Raw genomic sequence first — 15,639 nt, 5'->3', positions numbered from 1 at the left:
AATTCATTAAATCGGGCTAATATGAATCAGGTGAATTGAGTTCTGCTTTTGGAAACTGGGTTAAGAAGGGGTGCACCGTTCCTGGAGGTACTGCAATACCAGGTCAATGCGTGGAGTGGACAGAGCAAGCTCTTTTTCCATCTCCCTGTTCTAAAAATCCATTTAATATATGGTCCCCAGATAGGGGACGTATCAGATATTAAACTGATAAGAACAGATACTACACTTGATCTTAGCCAAAAGGCCGAGAAGCGATAACCAGAATTGGTTTGGGCCTCGAGTGGCACCCTGGCCTATGCCGGACACATCTTAGGGAGAGAGAGCGAGAGGGAGACAAACCCACGCCTACACAAGACATTTTGTCACCCAAGCCAACCCTTGAAAAGGCTGCTTTGCAGAGCCAAAACAAGAAGAATGGTGCGTTTTGCAGCCGCCGCCCACTGCAATGAATCTGAATAACTCCTCCTTTAGGGCGCAAGCAACTCCCCTCCCCCTTGCAGTCTTTCCAATTCACGATACAAAAAGACGGACAGGACAGGTTGCCTGACTTTCCGTCACTGCCACCCTTTGCCATCCTTACCCGTAGAAAGCCCTTTCATCATCCCCAAACCCTAATCTTTTCCCTTTCCTTCCCAGCCCCCAAACCCTGCCCTCTGTACCTTTCTCACCACCCGCTTCCCTTCTCCTGTCATCCCCCTACCACCCGGGAAAAAAAGAGATTGCCCCCTCCTTCCACTAGCCCACCCTCCCACCCAAAGAACAACTTCTTCTGCGCAGCTTGTTTTCTAGGCAGCAGCGCTATTGTGATGTCATCGGGGGGCATTGTGACAAGCCGCCAGTGTTCCGTCTCTTCATGTTGTGCACAGTTCAAACGGAAAATACATCAACAGGCAGACTACAGAAAAGCTTACTATCAAAGGTTAGAGGGGGGCTTTCTCAGAGGGCTTTTTACAGTTTTTCTATTCCCAATTAGCCGTTTAAGTGTACTTATTGAAAGTAGTAATTCTTTCATAGGCCGCCCTTTCTTAGTATTTGACGTTCCTTATATTGCGGTATGAGGCTTCGCAGTAGGTTGCAAACATTCATCACCCATGACTGTCCCCAATTGAGCTCAGAAGCTCAATGTCTATCATGACCTCTCTTTTAGAATGTCCAAGAGCAAGCAAACTATTCCTCCAGGAGAGGGCGCCAACAGACTACTAAAGAGATCATCATTACTCAAAGAAAACCCCAAAAACCAATGCATGATAGGAATAAACAGGTAACTTTCTTTGGAGTGGAAGCGGAGAGATCGCACCAGATGCCAATTCTAGATGTTATCACACCTGTGGTCACTGCAGCAGCAGGTGAATCCACTTTGTCCAAAAGGGATCTATTCCATTCAATTGCAAATGATCTAGATAAGACAGAGAACTGCAGCACGGGGACATAGCCGAGTTGGTCAGGTTGAGTGGTGATGAGTTTGCTATTTGGATGAATAAAGAAAGTCAAAAGTGTGAAAGATAAAAAACAAAAGGAGGAAGTGTGAAAAGTGAATGGGCCAAATTGAGGTGCATATGAAGACGTATGCTTTCTTCCAATTCATTAAATCGGGCTAATATGAATCAGGTGAATTGAGTTCTGCTTTTGGAAACTGGGTTAAGAAGGGGTGCACCGTTCCTGGAGGTACTGCAATACCAGGTCAATGCGTGGAGTGGACAGAGCAAGCTCTTTTTCCATCTCCCTGTTCTAAAAATCCATTTAATATATGGTCCCCAGATAGGGGACGTATCAGATATTAAACTGATAAGAACAGATACTACACTTGATCTTAGCCAAAAGGCCGAGAAGCGATAACCAGAATTGGTTTGGGCCTCGAGTGGCACCCTGGCCTATGCCGGACACATCTTAGGGAGAGAGAGCGAGAGGGAGACAAACCCACGCCTACACAAGACATTTTGTCACCCAAGCCAACCCTTGAAAAGGCTGCTTTGCAGAGCCAAAACAAGAAGAATGGTGCGTTTTGCAGCCGCCGCCCACTGCAATGAATCTGAATAACTCCTCCTTTAGGGCGCAAGCAACTCCCCTCCCCCTTGCAGTCTTTCCAATTCACGATACAAAAAGACGGACAGGACAGGTTGCCTGACTTTCCGTCACTGCCACCCTTTGCCATCCTTACCCGTAGAAAGCCCTTTCATCATCCCCAAACCCTAATCTTTTCCCTTTCCTTCCCAGCCCCCAAACCCTGCCCTCTGTACCTTTCTCACCACCCGCTTCCCTTCTCCTGTCATCCCCCTACCACCCGGGAAAAAAAGAGATTGCCCCCTCCTTCCACTAGCCCACCCTCCCACCCAAAGAACAACTTCTTCTGCGCAGCTTGTTTTCTAGGCAGCAGCGCTATTGTGATGTCATCGGGGGGCATTGTGACAAGCCGCCAGTGTTCCGTCTCTTCATGTTGTGCACAGTTCAAACGGAAAATACATCAACAGGCAGACTACAGAAAAGCTTACTATCAAAGGTTAGAGGGGGGCTTTCTCAGAGGGCTTTTTACAGTTTTTCTATTCCCAATTAGCCGTTTAAGTGTACTTATTGAAAGTAGTAATTCTTTCATAGGCCGCCCTTTCTTAGTATTTGACGTTCCTTATATTGCGGTATGAGGCTTCGCAGTAGGTTGCAAACATTCATCACCCATGACTGTCCCCAATTGAGCTCAGAAGCTCAATGTCTATCATGACCTCTCTTTTAGAATGTCCAAGAGCAAGCAAACTATTCCTCCAGGAGAGGGCGCCAACAGACTACTAAAGAGATCATCATTACTCAAAGAAAACCCCAAAAACCAATGCATGATAGGAATAAACAGGTAACTTTCTTTGGAGTGGAAGCGGAGAGATCGCACCAGATGCCAATTCTAGATGTTATCACACCTGTGGTCACTGCAGCAGCAGGTGAATCCACTTTGTCCAAAAGGGATCTATTCCATTCAATTGCAAATGATCTAGATAAGACAGAGAACTGCAGCACGGGGACATAGCCGAGTTGGTCAGGTTGAGTGGTGATGAGTTTGCTATTTGGATGAATAAAGAAAGTCAAAAGTGTGAAAGATAAAAAACAAAAGGAGGAAGTGTGAAAAGTGAATGGGCCAAATTGAGGTGCATATGAAGACGTATGCTTTCTTCCAATTCATTAAATCGGGCTAATATGAATCAGGTGAATTGAGTTCTGCTTTTGGAAACTGGGTTAAGAAGGGGTGCACCGTTCCTGGAGGTACTGCAATACCAGGTCAATGCGTGGAGTGGACAGAGCAAGCTCTTTTTCCATCTCCCTGTTCTAAAAATCCATTTAATATATGGTCCCCAGATAGGGGACGTATCAGATATTAAACTGATAAGAACAGATACTACACTTGATCTTAGCCAAAAGGCCGAGAAGCGATAACCAGAATTGGTTTGGGCCTCGAGTGGCACCCTGGCCTATGCCGGACACATCTTAGGGAGAGAGAGCGAGAGGGAGACAAACCCACGCCTACACAAGACATTTTGTCACCCAAGCCAACCCTTGAAAAGGCTGCTTTGCAGAGCCAAAACAAGAAGAATGGTGCGTTTTGCAGCCGCCGCCCACTGCAATGAATCTGAATAACTCCTCCTTTAGGGCGCAAGCAACTCCCCTCCCCCTTGCAGTCTTTCCAATTCACGATACAAAAAGACGGACAGGACAGGTTGCCTGACTTTCCGTCACTGCCACCCTTTGCCATCCTTACCCGTAGAAAGCCCTTTCATCATCCCCAAACCCTAATCTTTTCCCTTTCCTTCCCAGCCCCCAAACCCTGCCCTCTGTACCTTTCTCACCACCCGCTTCCCTTCTCCTGTCATCCCCCTACCACCCGGGAAAAAAAGAGATTGCCCCCTCCTTCCACTAGCCCACCCTCCCACCCAAAGAACAACTTCTTCTGCGCAGCTTGTTTTCTAGGCAGCAGCGCTATTGTGATGTCATCGGGGGGCATTGTGACAAGCCGCCAGTGTTCCGTCTCTTCATGTTGTGCACAGTTCAAACGGAAAATACATCAACAGGCAGACTACAGAAAAGCTTACTATCAAAGGTTAGAGGGGGGCTTTCTCAGAGGGCTTTTTACAGTTTTTCTATTCCCAATTAGCCGTTTAAGTGTACTTATTGAAAGTAGTAATTCTTTCATAGGCCGCCCTTTCTTAGTATTTGACGTTCCTTATATTGCGGTATGAGGCTTCGCAGTAGGTTGCAAACATTCATCACCCATGACTGTCCCCAATTGAGCTCAGAAGCTCAATGTCTATCATGACCTCTCTTTTAGAATGTCCAAGAGCAAGCAAACTATTCCTCCAGGAGAGGGCGCCAACAGACTACTAAAGAGATCATCATTACTCAAAGAAAACCCCAAAAACCAATGCATGATAGGAATAAACAGGTAACTTTCTTTGGAGTGGAAGCGGAGAGATCGCACCAGATGCCAATTCTAGATGTTATCACACCTGTGGTCACTGCAGCAGCAGGTGAATCCACTTTGTCCAAAAGGGATCTATTCCATTCAATTGCAAATGATCTAGATAAGACAGAGAACTGCAGCACGGGGACATAGCCGAGTTGGTCAGGTTGAGTGGTGATGAGTTTGCTATTTGGATGAATAAAGAAAGTCAAAAGTGTGAAAGATAAAAAACAAAAGGAGGAAGTGTGAAAAGTGAATGGGCCAAATTGAGGTGCATATGAAGACGTATGCTTTCTTCCAATTCATTAAATCGGGCTAATATGAATCAGGTGAATTGAGTTCTGCTTTTGGAAACTGGGTTAAGAAGGGGTGCACCGTTCCTGGAGGTACTGCAATACCAGGTCAATGCGTGGAGTGGACAGAGCAAGCTCTTTTTCCATCTCCCTGTTCTAAAAATCCATTTAATATATGGTCCCCAGATAGGGGACGTATCAGATATTAAACTGATAAGAACAGATACTACACTTGATCTTAGCCAAAAGGCCGAGAAGCGATAACCAGAATTGGTTTGGGCCTCGAGTGGCACCCTGGCCTATGCCGGACACATCTTAGGGAGAGAGAGCGAGAGGGAGACAAACCCACGCCTACACAAGACATTTTGTCACCCAAGCCAACCCTTGAAAAGGCTGCTTTGCAGAGCCAAAACAAGAAGAATGGTGCGTTTTGCAGCCGCCGCCCACTGCAATGAATCTGAATAACTCCTCCTTTAGGGCGCAAGCAACTCCCCTCCCCCTTGCAGTCTTTCCAATTCACGATACAAAAAGACGGACAGGACAGGTTGCCTGACTTTCCGTCACTGCCACCCTTTGCCATCCTTACCCGTAGAAAGCCCTTTCATCATCCCCAAACCCTAATCTTTTCCCTTTCCTTCCCAGCCCCCAAACCCTGCCCTCTGTACCTTTCTCACCACCCGCTTCCCTTCTCCTGTCATCCCCCTACCACCCGGGAAAAAAAGAGATTGCCCCCTCCTTCCACTAGCCCACCCTCCCACCCAAAGAACAACTTCTTCTGCGCAGCTTGTTTTCTAGGCAGCAGCGCTATTGTGATGTCATCGGGGGGCATTGTGACAAGCCGCCAGTGTTCCGTCTCTTCATGTTGTGCACAGTTCAAACGGAAAATACATCAACAGGCAGACTACAGAAAAGCTTACTATCAAAGGTTAGAGGGGGGCTTTCTCAGAGGGCTTTTTACAGTTTTTCTATTCCCAATTAGCCGTTTAAGTGTACTTATTGAAAGTAGTAATTCTTTCATAGGCCGCCCTTTCTTAGTATTTGACGTTCCTTATATTGCGGTATGAGGCTTCGCAGTAGGTTGCAAACATTCATCACCCATGACTGTCCCCAATTGAGCTCAGAAGCTCAATGTCTATCATGACCTCTCTTTTAGAATGTCCAAGAGCAAGCAAACTATTCCTCCAGGAGAGGGCGCCAACAGACTACTAAAGAGATCATCATTACTCAAAGAAAACCCCAAAAACCAATGCATGATAGGAATAAACAGGTAACTTTCTTTGGAGTGGAAGCGGAGAGATCGCACCAGATGCCAATTCTAGATGTTATCACACCTGTGGTCACTGCAGCAGCAGGTGAATCCACTTTGTCCAAAAGGGATCTATTCCATTCAATTGCAAATGATCTAGATAAGACAGAGAACTGCAGCACGGGGACATAGCCGAGTTGGTCAGGTTGAGTGGTGATGAGTTTGCTATTTGGATGAATAAAGAAAGTCAAAAGTGTGAAAGATAAAAAACAAAAGGAGGAAGTGTGAAAAGTGAATGGGCCAAATTGAGGTGCATATGAAGACGTATGCTTTCTTCCAATTCATTAAATCGGGCTAATATGAATCAGGTGAATTGAGTTCTGCTTTTGGAAACTGGGTTAAGAAGGGGTGCACCGTTCCTGGAGGTACTGCAATACCAGGTCAATGCGTGGAGTGGACAGAGCAAGCTCTTTTTCCATCTCCCTGTTCTAAAAATCCATTTAATATATGGTCCCCAGATAGGGGACGTATCAGATATTAAACTGATAAGAACAGATACTACACTTGATCTTAGCCAAAAGGCCGAGAAGCGATAACCAGAATTGGTTTGGGCCTCGAGTGGCACCCTGGCCTATGCCGGACACATCTTAGGGAGAGAGAGCGAGAGGGAGACAAACCCACGCCTACACAAGACATTTTGTCACCCAAGCCAACCCTTGAAAAGGCTGCTTTGCAGAGCCAAAACAAGAAGAATGGTGCGTTTTGCAGCCGCCGCCCACTGCAATGAATCTGAATAACTCCTCCTTTAGGGCGCAAGCAACTCCCCTCCCCCTTGCAGTCTTTCCAATTCACGATACAAAAAGACGGACAGGACAGGTTGCCTGACTTTCCGTCACTGCCACCCTTTGCCATCCTTACCCGTAGAAAGCCCTTTCATCATCCCCAAACCCTAATCTTTTCCCTTTCCTTCCCAGCCCCCAAACCCTGCCCTCTGTACCTTTCTCACCACCCGCTTCCCTTCTCCTGTCATCCCCCTACCACCCGGGAAAAAAAGAGATTGCCCCCTCCTTCCACTAGCCCACCCTCCCACCCAAAGAACAACTTCTTCTGCGCAGCTTGTTTTCTAGGCAGCAGCGCTATTGTGATGTCATCGGGGGGCATTGTGACAAGCCGCCAGTGTTCCGTCTCTTCATGTTGTGCACAGTTCAAACGGAAAATACATCAACAGGCAGACTACAGAAAAGCTTACTATCAAAGGTTAGAGGGGGGCTTTCTCAGAGGGCTTTTTACAGTTTTTCTATTCCCAATTAGCCGTTTAAGTGTACTTATTGAAAGTAGTAATTCTTTCATAGGCCGCCCTTTCTTAGTATTTGACGTTCCTTATATTGCGGTATGAGGCTTCGCAGTAGGTTGCAAACATTCATCACCCATGACTGTCCCCAATTGAGCTCAGAAGCTCAATGTCTATCATGACCTCTCTTTTAGAATGTCCAAGAGCAAGCAAACTATTCCTCCAGGAGAGGGCGCCAACAGACTACTAAAGAGATCATCATTACTCAAAGAAAACCCCAAAAACCAATGCATGATAGGAATAAACAGGTAACTTTCTTTGGAGTGGAAGCGGAGAGATCGCACCAGATGCCAATTCTAGATGTTATCACACCTGTGGTCACTGCAGCAGCAGGTGAATCCACTTTGTCCAAAAGGGATCTATTCCATTCAATTGCAAATGATCTAGATAAGACAGAGAACTGCAGCACGGGGACATAGCCGAGTTGGTCAGGTTGAGTGGTGATGAGTTTGCTATTTGGATGAATAAAGAAAGTCAAAAGTGTGAAAGATAAAAAACAAAAGGAGGAAGTGTGAAAAGTGAATGGGCCAAATTGAGGTGCATATGAAGACGTATGCTTTCTTCCAATTCATTAAATCGGGCTAATATGAATCAGGTGAATTGAGTTCTGCTTTTGGAAACTGGGTTAAGAAGGGGTGCACCGTTCCTGGAGGTACTGCAATACCAGGTCAATGCGTGGAGTGGACAGAGCAAGCTCTTTTTCCATCTCCCTGTTCTAAAAATCCATTTAATATATGGTCCCCAGATAGGGGACGTATCAGATATTAAACTGATAAGAACAGATACTACACTTGATCTTAGCCAAAAGGCCGAGAAGCGATAACCAGAATTGGTTTGGGCCTCGAGTGGCACCCTGGCCTATGCCGGACACATCTTAGGGAGAGAGAGCGAGAGGGAGACAAACCCACGCCTACACAAGACATTTTGTCACCCAAGCCAACCCTTGAAAAGGCTGCTTTGCAGAGCCAAAACAAGAAGAATGGTGCGTTTTGCAGCCGCCGCCCACTGCAATGAATCTGAATAACTCCTCCTTTAGGGCGCAAGCAACTCCCCTCCCCCTTGCAGTCTTTCCAATTCACGATACAAAAAGACGGACAGGACAGGTTGCCTGACTTTCCGTCACTGCCACCCTTTGCCATCCTTACCCGTAGAAAGCCCTTTCATCATCCCCAAACCCTAATCTTTTCCCTTTCCTTCCCAGCCCCCAAACCCTGCCCTCTGTACCTTTCTCACCACCCGCTTCCCTTCTCCTGTCATCCCCCTACCACCCGGGAAAAAAAGAGATTGCCCCCTCCTTCCACTAGCCCACCCTCCCACCCAAAGAACAACTTCTTCTGCGCAGCTTGTTTTCTAGGCAGCAGCGCTATTGTGATGTCATCGGGGGGCATTGTGACAAGCCGCCAGTGTTCCGTCTCTTCATGTTGTGCACAGTTCAAACGGAAAATACATCAACAGGCAGACTACAGAAAAGCTTACTATCAAAGGTTAGAGGGGGGCTTTCTCAGAGGGCTTTTTACAGTTTTTCTATTCCCAATTAGCCGTTTAAGTGTACTTATTGAAAGTAGTAATTCTTTCATAGGCCGCCCTTTCTTAGTATTTGACGTTCCTTATATTGCGGTATGAGGCTTCGCAGTAGGTTGCAAACATTCATCACCCATGACTGTCCCCAATTGAGCTCAGAAGCTCAATGTCTATCATGACCTCTCTTTTAGAATGTCCAAGAGCAAGCAAACTATTCCTCCAGGAGAGGGCGCCAACAGACTACTAAAGAGATCATCATTACTCAAAGAAAACCCCAAAAACCAATGCATGATAGGAATAAACAGGTAACTTTCTTTGGAGTGGAAGCGGAGAGATCGCACCAGATGCCAATTCTAGATGTTATCACACCTGTGGTCACTGCAGCAGCAGGTGAATCCACTTTGTCCAAAAGGGATCTATTCCATTCAATTGCAAATGATCTAGATAAGACAGAGAACTGCAGCACGGGGACATAGCCGAGTTGGTCAGGTTGAGTGGTGATGAGTTTGCTATTTGGATGAATAAAGAAAGTCAAAAGTGTGAAAGATAAAAAACAAAAGGAGGAAGTGTGAAAAGTGAATGGGCCAAATTGAGGTGCATATGAAGACGTATGCTTTCTTCCAATTCATTAAATCGGGCTAATATGAATCAGGTGAATTGAGTTCTGCTTTTGGAAACTGGGTTAAGAAGGGGTGCACCGTTCCTGGAGGTACTGCAATACCAGGTCAATGCGTGGAGTGGACAGAGCAAGCTCTTTTTCCATCTCCCTGTTCTAAAAATCCATTTAATATATGGTCCCCAGATAGGGGACGTATCAGATATTAAACTGATAAGAACAGATACTACACTTGATCTTAGCCAAAAGGCCGAGAAGCGATAACCAGAATTGGTTTGGGCCTCGAGTGGCACCCTGGCCTATGCCGGACACATCTTAGGGAGAGAGAGCGAGAGGGAGACAAACCCACGCCTACACAAGACATTTTGTCACCCAAGCCAACCCTTGAAAAGGCTGCTTTGCAGAGCCAAAACAAGAAGAATGGTGCGTTTTGCAGCCGCCGCCCACTGCCATGAATCTGAATAACTCCTCCTTTAGGGCGCAAGCAACTCCCCTCCCCCTTGCAGTCTTTCCAATTCACGATACAAAAAGACGGACAGGACAGGTTGCCTGACTTTCCGTCACTGCCACCCTTTGCCATCCTTACCCGTAGAAAGCCCTTTCATCATCCCCAAACCCTAATCTTTTCCCTTTCCTTCCCAGCCCCCAAACCCTGCCCTCTGTACCTTTCTCACCACCCGCTTCCCTTCTCCTGTCATCCCCCTACCACCCGGGAAAAAAAGAGATTGCCCCCTCCTTCCACTAGCCCACCCTCCCACCCAAAGAACAACTTCTTCTGCGCAGCTTGTTTTCTAGGCAGCAGCGCTATTGTGATGTCATCGGGGGGCATTGTGACAAGCCGCCAGTGTTCCGTCTCTTCATGTTGTGCACAGTTCAAACGGAAAATACATCAACAGGCAGACTACAGAAAAGCTTACTATCAAAGGTTAGAGGGGGGCTTTCTCAGAGGGCTTTTTACAGTTTTTCTATTCCCAATTAGCCGTTTAAGTGTACTTATTGAAAGTAGTAATTCTTTCATAGGCCGCCCTTTCTTAGTATTTGACGTTCCTTATATTGCGGTATGAGGCTTCGCAGTAGGTTGCAAACATTCATCACCCATGACTGTCCCCAATTGAGCTCAGAAGCTCAATGTCTATCATGACCTCTCTTTTAGAATGTCCAAGAGCAAGCAAACTATTCCTCCAGGAGAGGGCGCCAACAGACTACTAAAGAGATCATCATTACTCAAAGAAAACCCCAAAAACCAATGCATGATAGGAATAAACAGGTAACTTTCTTTGGAGTGGAAGCGGAGAGATCGCACCAGATGCCAATTCTAGATGTTATCACACCTGTGGTCACTGCAGCAGCAGGTGAATCCACTTTGTCCAAAAGGGATCTATTCCATTCAATTGCAAATGATCTAGATAAGACAGAGAACTGCAGCACGGGGACATAGCCGAGTTGGTCAGGTTGAGTGGTGATGAGTTTGCTATTTGGATGAATAAAGAAAGTCAAAAGTGTGAAAGATAAAAAACAAAAGGAGGAAGTGTGAAAAGTGAATGGGCCAAATTGAGGTGCATATGAAGACGTATGCTTTCTTCCAATTCATTAAATCGGGCTAATATGAATCAGGTGAATTGAGTTCTGCTTTTGGAAACTGGGTTAAGAAGGGGTGCACCGTTCCTGGAGGTACTGCAATACCAGGTCAATGCGTGGAGTGGACAGAGCAAGCTCTTTTTCCATCTCCCTGTTCTAAAAATCCATTTAATATATGGTCCCCAGATAGGGGACGTATCAGATATTAAACTGATAAGAACAGATACTACACTTGATCTTAGCCAAAAGGCCGAGAAGCGATAACCAGAATTGGTTTGGGCCTCGAGTGGCACCCTGGCCTATGCCGGACACATCTTAGGGAGAGAGAGCGAGAGGGAGACAAACCCACGCCTACACAAGACATTTTGTCACCCAAGCCAACCCTTGAAAAGGCTGCTTTGCAGAGCCAAAACAAGAAGAATGGTGCGTTTTGCAGCCGCCGCCCACTGCAATGAATCTGAATAACTCCTCCTTTAGGGCGCAAGCAACTCCCCTCCCCCTTGCAGTCTTTCCAATTCACGATACAAAAAGACGGACAGGACAGGTTGCCTGACTTTCCGTCACTGCCACCCTTTGCCATCCTTACCCGTAGAAAGCCCTTTCATCATCCCCAAACCCTAATCTTTTCCCTTTCCTTCCCAGCCCCCAAACCCTGCCCTCTGTACCTTTCTCACCACCCGCTTCCCTTCTCCTGTCATCCCCCTACCACCCGGGAAAAAAAGAGATTGCCCCCTCCTTCCACTAGCCCACCCTCCCACCCAAAGAACAACTTCTTCTGCGCAGCTTGTTTTCTAGGCAGCAGCGCTATTGTGATGTCATCGGGGGGCATTGTGACAAGCCGCCAGTGTTCCGTCTCTTCATGTTGTGCACAGTTCAAACGGAAAATACATCAACAGGCAGACTACAGAAAAGCTTACTATCAAAGGTTAGAGGGGGGCTTTCTCAGAGGGCTTTTTACAGTTTTTCTATTCCCAATTAGCCGTTTAAGTGTACTTATTGAAAGTAGTAATTCTTTCATAGGCCGCCCTTTCTTAGTATTTGACGTTCCTTATATTGCGGTATGAGGCTTCGCAGTAGGTTGCAAACATTCATCACCCATGACTGTCCCCAATTGAGCTCAGAAGCTCAATGTCTATCATGACCTCTCTTTTAGAATGTCCAAGAGCAAGCAAACTATTCCTCCAGGAGAGGGCGCCAACAGACTACTAAAGAGATCATCATTACTCAAAGAAAACCCCAAAAACCAATGCATGATAGGAATAAACAGGTAACTTTCTTTGGAGTGGAAGCGGAGAGATCGCACCAGATGCCAATTCTAGATGTTATCACACCTGTGGTCACTGCAGCAGCAGGTGAATCCACTTTGTCCAAAAGGGATCTATTCCATTCAATTGCAAATGATCTAGATAAGACAGAGAACTGCAGCACGGGGACATAGCCGAGTTGGTCAGGTTGAGTGGTGATGAGTTTGCTATTTGGATGAATAAAGAAAGTCAAAAGTGTGAAAGATAAAAAACAAAAGGAGGAAGTGTGAAAAGTGAATGGGCCAAATTGAGGTGCATATGAAGACGTATGCTTTCTTCCAATTCATTAAATCGGGCTAATATGAATCAGGTGAATTGAGTTCTGCTTTTGGAAACTGGGTTAAGAAGGGGTGCACCGTTCCTGGAGGTACTGCAATACCAGGTCAATGCGTGGAGTGGACAGAGCAAGCTCTTTTTCCATCTCCCTGTTCTAAAAATCCATTTAATATATGGTCCCCAGATAGGGGACGTATCAGATATTAAACTGATAAGAACAGATACTACACTTGATCTTAGCCAAAAGGCCGAGAAGCGATAACCAGAATTGGTTTGGGCCTCGAGTGGCACCCTGGCCTATGCCGGACACATCTTAGGGAGAGAGAGCGAGAGGGAGACAAACCCACGCCTACACAAGACATTTTGTCACCCAAGCCAACCCTTGAAAAGGCTGCTTTGCAGAGCCAAAACAAGAAGAATGGTGCGTTTTGCAGCCGCCGCCCACTGCAATGAATCTGAATAACTCCTCCTTTAGGGCGCAAGCAACTCCCCTCCCCCTTGCAGTCTTTCCAATTCACGATACAAAAAGACGGACAGGACAGGTTGCCTGACTTTCCGTCACTGCCACCCTTTGCCATCCTTACCCGTAGAAAGCCCTTTCATCATCCCCAAACCCTAATCTTTTCCCTTTCCTTCCCAGCCCCCAAACCCTGCCCTCTGTACCTTTCTCACCACCCGCTTCCCTTCTCCTGTCATCCCCCTACCACCCGGGAAAAAAAGAGATTGCCCCCTCCTTCCACTAGCCCACCCTCCCACCCAAAGAACAACTTCTTCTGCGCAGCTTGTTTTCTAGGCAGCAGCGCTATTGTGATGTCATCGGGGGGCATTGTGACAAGCCGCCAGTGTTCCGTCTCTTCATGTTGTGCACAGTTCAAACGGAAAATACATCAACAGGCAGACTACAGAAAAGCTTACTATCAAAGGTTAGAGGGGGGCTTTCTCAGAGGGCTTTTTACAGTTTTTCTATTCCCAATTAGCCGTTTAAGTGTACTTATTGAAAGTAGTAATTCTTTCATAGGCCGCCCTTTCTTAGTATTTGACGTTCCTTATATTGCGGTATGAGGCTTCGCAGTAGGTTGCAAACATTCATCACCCATGACTGTCCCCAATTGAGCTCAGAAGCTCAATGTCTATCATGACCTCTCTTTTAGAATGTCCAAGAGCAAGCAAACTATTCCTCCAGGAGAGGGCGCCAACAGACTACTAAAGAGATCATCATTACTCAAAGAAAACCCCAAAAACCAATGCATGATAGGAATAAACAGGTAACTTTCTTTGGAGTGGAAGCGGAGAGATCGCACCAGATGCCAATTCTAGATGTTATCACACCTGTGGTCACTGCAGCAGCAGGTGAATCCACTTTGTCCAAAAGGGATCTATTCCATTCAATTGCAAATGATCTAGATAAGACAGAGAACTGCAGCACGGGGACATAGCCGAGTTGGTCAGGTTGAGTGGTGATGAGTTTGCTATTTGGATGAATAAAGAAAGTCAAAAGTGTGAAAGATAAAAAACAAAAGGAGGAAGTGTGAAAAGTGAATGGGCCAAATTGAGGTGCATATGAAGACGTATGCTTTCTTCCAATTCATTAAATCGGGCTAATATGAATCAGGTGAATTGAGTTCTGCTTTTGGAAACTGGGTTAAGAAGGGGTGCACCGTTCCTGGAGGTACTGCAATACCAGGTCAATGCGTGGAGTGGACAGAGCAAGCTCTTTTTCCATCTCCCTGTTCTAAAAATCCATTTAATATATGGTCCCCAGATAGGGGACGTATCAGATATTAAACTGATAAGAACAGATACTACACTTGATCTTAGCCAAAAGGCCGAGAAGCGATAACCAGAATTGGTTTGGGCCTCGAGTGGCACCCTGGCCTATGCCGGACACATCTTAGGGAGAGAGAGCGAGAGGGAGACAAACCCACGCCTACACAAGACATTTTGTCACCCAAGCCAACCCTTGAAAAGGCTGCTTTGCAGAGCCAAAACAAGAAGAATGGTGCGTTTTGCAGCCGCCGCCCACTGCAATGAATCTGAATAACTCCTCCTTTAGGGCGCAAGCAACTCCCCTCCCCCTTGCAGTCTTTCCAATTCACGATACAAAAAGACGGACAGGACAGGTTGCCTGACTTTCCGTCACTGCCACCCTTTGCCATCCTTACCCGTAGAAAGCCCTTTCATCATCCCCAAACCCTAATCTTTTCCCTTTCCTTCCCAGCCCCCAAACCCTGCCCTCTGTACCTTTCTCACCACCCGCTTCCCTTCTCCTGTCATCCCCCTACCACCCGGGAAAAAAAGAGATTGCCCCCTCCTTCCACTAGCCCACCCTCCCACCCAAAGAACAACTTCTTCTGCGCAGCTTGTTTTCTAGGCAGCAGCGCTATTGTGATGTCATCGGGGGGCATTGTGACAAGCCGCCAGTGTTCCGTCTCTTCATGTTGTGCACAGTTCAAACGGAAAATACATCAACAGGCAGACTACAGAAAAGCTTACTATCAAAGGTTAGAGGGGGGCTTTCTCAGAGGGCTTTTTACAGTTTTTCTATTCCCAATTAGCCGTTTAAGTGTACTTATTGAAAGTAGTAATTCTTTCATAGGCCGCCCTTTCTTAGTATTTGACGTTCCTTATATTGCGGTATGAGGCTTCGCAGTAGGTTGCAAACATTCATCACCCATGACTGTCCCCAATTGAGCTCAGAAGCTCAATGTCTATCATGACCTCTCTTTTAGAATGTCCAAGAGCAAGCAAACTATTCCTCCAGGAGAGGGCGCCAACAGACTACTAAAGAGATCATCATTACTCAAAGAAAACCCCAAAAACCAATGCATGATAGGAATAAACAGGTAACTTTCTTTGGAGTGGAAGCGGAGAGATCGCACCAGATGCCAATTCTAGATGTTATCACACCTGTGGTCACTGCAGCAGCAGGTGAATCCACTTTGTCCAAAAGGGATCTATTCCATTCAATTGCAAATGATCTAGATAAGACAGAGAACTGCAGCACGGGGACATAGCCGAG

The 15,639-nt window shown here is 46.4% G+C and overlaps 10 non-coding genes across 10 annotated transcripts; all 10 read right to left on the bottom strand.

The window, feature by feature from the left end:
- Positions 1-65: 65 nt before the first annotated feature.
- Positions 66-256, bottom strand: LOC142281373 (U2 spliceosomal RNA). Its single transcript, XR_012743475.1, has one exon. It is a non-coding gene; the product is annotated as a U2 spliceosomal RNA (small nuclear RNA).
- Positions 257-1,643: 1,387 nt separating this feature from the next.
- On the bottom strand, positions 1,644-1,834 carry LOC142281372 (U2 spliceosomal RNA). The gene has a single exon (XR_012743474.1). It is a non-coding gene; the product is annotated as a U2 spliceosomal RNA (small nuclear RNA).
- A 1,387-nt stretch (positions 1,835-3,221) lies between these two features.
- LOC142281369 (U2 spliceosomal RNA) lies at positions 3,222-3,412 on the bottom strand. Its single transcript, XR_012743472.1, has one exon. It is a non-coding gene; the product is annotated as a U2 spliceosomal RNA (small nuclear RNA).
- A 1,387-nt stretch (positions 3,413-4,799) lies between these two features.
- Positions 4,800-4,990, bottom strand: LOC142281368 (U2 spliceosomal RNA). The gene has a single exon (XR_012743471.1). It is a non-coding gene; the product is annotated as a U2 spliceosomal RNA (small nuclear RNA).
- Positions 4,991-6,377: 1,387 nt separating this feature from the next.
- On the bottom strand, positions 6,378-6,568 carry LOC142281367 (U2 spliceosomal RNA). Its single transcript, XR_012743470.1, has one exon. It is a non-coding gene; the product is annotated as a U2 spliceosomal RNA (small nuclear RNA).
- Positions 6,569-7,955: 1,387 nt separating this feature from the next.
- LOC142281366 (U2 spliceosomal RNA) lies at positions 7,956-8,146 on the bottom strand. Its single transcript, XR_012743469.1, has one exon. It is a non-coding gene; the product is annotated as a U2 spliceosomal RNA (small nuclear RNA).
- Positions 8,147-9,533: 1,387 nt separating this feature from the next.
- LOC142281365 (U2 spliceosomal RNA) lies at positions 9,534-9,724 on the bottom strand. Its single transcript, XR_012743468.1, has one exon. It is a non-coding gene; the product is annotated as a U2 spliceosomal RNA (small nuclear RNA).
- Positions 9,725-11,111: 1,387 nt separating this feature from the next.
- LOC142281364 (U2 spliceosomal RNA) lies at positions 11,112-11,302 on the bottom strand. Its single transcript, XR_012743467.1, has one exon. It is a non-coding gene; the product is annotated as a U2 spliceosomal RNA (small nuclear RNA).
- A 1,387-nt stretch (positions 11,303-12,689) lies between these two features.
- LOC142281363 (U2 spliceosomal RNA) lies at positions 12,690-12,880 on the bottom strand. The gene has a single exon (XR_012743466.1). It is a non-coding gene; the product is annotated as a U2 spliceosomal RNA (small nuclear RNA).
- A 1,387-nt stretch (positions 12,881-14,267) lies between these two features.
- LOC142281362 (U2 spliceosomal RNA) lies at positions 14,268-14,458 on the bottom strand. Its single transcript, XR_012743465.1, has one exon. It is a non-coding gene; the product is annotated as a U2 spliceosomal RNA (small nuclear RNA).
- Between the last annotated feature and the right edge of the window lie 1,181 nt (positions 14,459-15,639).

This window comes from Anomaloglossus baeobatrachus, unplaced genomic scaffold, assembly GCF_048569485.1.
Source record: "Anomaloglossus baeobatrachus isolate aAnoBae1 unplaced genomic scaffold, aAnoBae1.hap1 Scaffold_4726, whole genome shotgun sequence".
Lineage (NCBI taxonomy): Eukaryota > Metazoa > Chordata > Amphibia > Anura > Aromobatidae > Anomaloglossus > Anomaloglossus baeobatrachus.
Note: the sequence above shows the minus strand (reverse complement) of the source record. Positions and strands in the feature narration are given on the sequence as shown.